Here is a 5104-nt window from a genome sequence, read left to right as displayed (position 1 = left end):
TAGTGCACTGTGGCGAAGAAAGAGGCACATAAATGGCTCAGTCAAATATGAGTAAGTATGAGGTACTCGTACCCAGTCACTAATTGTAACACATAGATAGATTGAGTGGCGGTCGGTCGTAGATGAATTAGCATAGCTGCATGCGATATTGCATCATACCAAGCGGATATAAGGAGATTGATGCGCATTACCAGTTTTTGAGATACCATCGTAGTTGTTTCCGCAAGACCATTTGGGTGTGTTCATGGGAATATGATGTCCAACTTCAGTCCTATTGCAATAACCATCGAAAGTCTTCGATGTAAACTTTCAAGCATTGTCAAGTCCAATTGACTGAATAGGATGATTCGGGGAGTGAGCCCGTTGTCATATGATATGTACTAAAAGTGTAGTATAAGCAGCATTTACAAGTGGACAATGGCACACCAAGTGACCAGCGTGTTTGTGTATCAACCAACATTATGAAATAATTAAACGTCCTCAAGTTGGTTGAATTAGTCCACAGAATCCCCATGGATTCGATGTAAGAACAAAATGAGTATTTTCATATCCTTTACATAGGATGGTCTTAGTCCTAATTTACGTAAGGAACGGGTTTTGTAAAACGAGTGAGAGGCCTTAGAAGCAATCAATGAGGATTTTGGTTGGGCCTAAGCGTCTGAGACATTATTTGAAGCAAAGTTGGTGATTGCAGCATCACCTAGGGGGCCATCACTATGATGGAAGCCATCCATGGCGTCATGGATAAGGACTGTGCCAACCTTAGGCTGGTGGTGGACAGCGACAGCTCCGGAGGCAGCGGCGGCGGTCACACTTTGTTCAGGAATCAACTTTTGATTCATGCTTCGTTTCGCTCGAAAGAAAGGATATCCATGTGAAGTCTTTAGTAGACGGATCATCATATCATGACTAGGATGACCTATCATGTCGTGACAAAGCCAATATGTGTCTAAATCTAAGAGATCATCTCTCATAACTTTATTGGATTTAATAGCTCGAATAGTGGCGGCCTAAAATCCACTAAAGAGACACATAAACTTCTCTAAGATGCGCTTTTGTTCGCAATCATTAGACTTATTACAAAGGAACTCATTTCCATTCTCTACATGTGTTTTCGCATGGAATCCGTTGGCTATCCATAGGTGCGATTTACCTTAGGAGCGTAGAGAGTTTCTGTGACAGTAATCAAGGTGTCATTTGGCAAGGGGAACTTGGGCTATTCCATGTCCTTGGATTAATACTGATGGCCCAGCCATCATAGTCACAAAATAATATGCTCAGAATCAAAATGGAGTCATAATGAAAAGAACTCGAAATTTTATTCATAAGCCAACGGAGTTACATCATTGTCTGTTTGACAAAAAAAAATCTAATCCAAAAATGCTAGCTAATGCAAAACAATGGTAGTCATCTAACTTCTTTCAATAACTCCAAAATAAATGTGACCAGGTGAGTAGGGAGATGTCGGTGGAGCAAGACTCGCTTAAGTACCACTAATCTCAAAACCTTCCTAGACATCACACTTACTTTGGATGAGCCTACTTTGAAGAAAGACTAAACCATTGGCATCTACTACAAAAATATATGGCAATTGCCTATTACATCTCTTGGAAAATAAAAAAACTTAATCAAAATTGCCAGTTGCCAGTCTCTGGATCATGGCCTTTGAAGTCTTCAACCCTTAGAGCGAGATCGTCATCTTGATCTTCTTGCTCCATGTAATTTCCTTCCCTTGCTTCACGATACGTCTTGTACGTGTTAGCAACATTCTGGGGTGCATTACATGCTTTGGCCCAATGTCCGGACGCTCTACATCGAAGACAAGCATCATCATGGTCAGGCACCCTTGATCGAGGCGCGTTGGGGACGACTATGATCCTTGGTGGCGCCACCACCATAGCCGGAGGCTCTGCCTCTCTCTCTCTTCACACGTTGACCTCCACGGTTCCGTGCACGCCTATCATGGCAGTTTTCTTTCTCTTTGGGATGAGAATATGGACCAAAATGTCCATAATTATCCCTTTTCTTAGGGTTTCGCTCCTTGTGCCCTCCCTTATGGGCATGACTATAATTAGACTCCGGAATTGGCTTTGCTCCCACGGGTCTAGAGTTATAATTCTTGACAAGTATGTTGTCGTGCTTTTCATCTACGTTCATGGCTCCAATAAGCTCATGAAATCTTGTGATGCGTCATGCATTTACATCGATCCAATAATTCTTTGCAATCATCAGTGCAGAGACGGGGAAGGTAGAAAAAGTCTTTTCGATCAACATCGTATCAGTGATGGTCTTGCCACAGAACTCCATCAAAGACTTGATACGAAGAACTTGCGAATTGTAGTCAACTACGGACTTGAAGTCACAGAAGCGGAGACTATGCCATCTCACTTCTAAATCTAGAAGCAAGGACTCACGAACGTTGCCAAACCGCTGCTCGAGTTCTATCGATAGCTTTCTAGGGTCTTCGTCATTGAGGTACTCATTCTGGAGCGCGTCATTCATGTGTCTTGCCATGAGAATTATGGCTTTAGCTTCATTGGCCTCTCTCTTAGCTCTATCCGCTTCATAAGCGGTAGCTTGTTGAGGAGTAAACACGTTCTGACTTGGCTCTTGGATCGTTTCTAGGATCCCATCAGCCTTAAGATGCTAGGGCACATCACGGACCCACTTGTGGTATCCTGCGCCTGTTGTCTCCAGTGGAACAAAGTTCACCTTGTTGAGGTTACTCATCCTGAAAAACAACAAAAGATTAGGGTTAGTTTCGGAGAGAAAAAGGCTATCACGAAAACAATAAAAATTTCTGAGCGTAGTCGCTTCCAAGAAATTCGATTCCAAAAGGGGTTGGATTAGATCGAAACAATGATGTTTGCGGTCGATCATTTCTTCTCAACAAACTCTAATTTTGGAGGACTCCACAAGCTCCAAGCTTGGAGTGAGCACGAACCCCCACAGTTCGGCTTAATTAGGTTTCCCCTATGATGAAGAAAGGGGGGTATAAGAAGGGAGTTTGCGAGTCCCCGAGAAAAGTAAGAGAAATTGAATAAAAACTAAAAAAACAGGAACTTTTAGTAAAAAATACCTTGAAATAGGTCACCGGAAAAAGTCGCTGAAAAATGGCGGGAAAAGTCGCCGGCGGTGGCCGGAAAAGTGGCAAGAGGTGACCTGTTACCGGAGCTGACGTGGCTTGCTAACGTGTCGCCGAGGTGGACCAGGGAAGTCAGTGGGCCTACTTGTCAGCGGCTTGGGCCGCCTCCTCTTCCTTTTTTTTTCTTTTCTTCTTCTGCCGGTTTTTCTGCAGTAGGTTTTGGCTGCGGGTTCAATAACTTCTAGACCGGTTTTTGGGTTGTTTCTTCCGATTCCTGAATCGTTGGATTGAGGAGTTTTTGCTGGCTAAAATTGGATCAATCAGAGGTCAGAAAGGTGGTGAACCAGTGGAGTATTTGCTGTGGGTGATTTGGAGCTTCCGGTGGCCGGTTCGGTAGGTTTCTGGCCAGTTCTGGTTGTTCTGCCGCCGGTTCTGGACTCCTGGGATCAAGCTCTTTAAGGTGTGAGGTGGAGGCAGAAAAGGCTTCAAGGTTTTGTATTCGTATTTAGGGATTTAGCTTCTTGAATCAGGGTTTGGCTATTTGGTTTAGGGTTAGGGCTTCATGCTAATAACGTGTTTAAGGAAAACTGAATTGGGAGAGAATTGAGTCGTGCTTTCATTGATAATGAGGGTCTCTTTGTATAGCGGATTACAAGACATAGAAACAGAGTTGTACAAGGAAAGATAATCATACAAATAATCGGATATCTATGAATATCTCGGAGAATATCTCTAATTCAAAACTCTTACAATTAGGTCAAGTAACCTAGAGTTTGGGTCAGACACATATTATGGATTTACTTGAACAAATTGCTTGTTTTTATTTTTTTTACCAAAACTTATAATCTATTTAAGGGTGCGGCTATTGTCACCCTTCTATTTTCTTTGTTCACCCTACTTGCTCATTACACCCTATAATTTTAATTTCAATATTAAATTTACTTACCTAACTCATTTTTTTTCTAGAAATATCCTTATATGACATATCCAATTAAAATAGAAATTTTTTTTATCAAAAATCTCCCATTTAATTTATAAAAATAGAAAAACTAAAATATTCTAACAAAATCATAATCTGATTTACTTTCATTTTTTTAATTTTCTCTTTCAGTTTCAATGTTTGTCTATTTCAATCCATGTCAAAAGATTAGTAAGTTAACAATTGTGAGCAATGAAGAAGAGAATGATTTTTTTTTTTTTTGTTTAAAATTTTTATTTTCGGTGTTCACAAAGGGTATTGCAAATGAAGTTAACACTAATGATTTTGTTAATTGAATAACGAATTAACGATGATGAGGAAAAAAAGACAAAAAAAAATAGTAATAAATTTAGATTCGGGTGAGAAGATAAATATTAATGTTATCCAATGAGAAATTAAGCAGCCTTTGTATTTAATTAATTGGTTATGTATTTAATTTTTTTTTACAGATTTGAATTTTAGAAAATTAGCATATTAATTAGTCATATTGCACTTGAGTAATATAGTTTTTCAATAATTCAAATGTTCACAGGGTGAACTAAGAAAATTTTACGGTGACAATAGCCGCATCTTTTATTTACTTATTATTATTTATTTATATTTCAACTAGAGACAGAAATTTTAAAACACCTTAATATGTGATAATTTACTATCCATTATTGTTTGATTTAAATTTTTGATTTAAAATTTCAATTAGAGGTATAATACACAAAACACCTCTAATTTGATGCATGAATATACCGAAAACACTACAGCCGATCTCCTTAACATGTGCCTTCTAATCTAATTAATTAAACTGATTCTAAATAACTTAATCAAAAAAAAATTTTGAACATACATTAAAATTTATTGAATCAAAATATTAAATAAGGTTTTGGAAATTTTGTAGATCCAAAACCCTTTCCATTTTTTTTTAGTAAATGAAGATTTCATTGATAATCGTAGGTCAGAACGGCACTTACAAATTTCCCAGAAACGAGAATCATGCACCATTCACTTAAGGCATCGAAGCTCACTTAATCAAGGAGCCTAACAAACTA

Source organism: Rosa rugosa, chromosome 3 (genome assembly GCF_958449725.1).
Source record: "Rosa rugosa chromosome 3, drRosRugo1.1, whole genome shotgun sequence".
NCBI classification, from domain to species: Eukaryota; Viridiplantae; Streptophyta; class Magnoliopsida; order Rosales; family Rosaceae; genus Rosa; species Rosa rugosa.
This window is presented reverse-complemented; position numbering follows the sequence as displayed.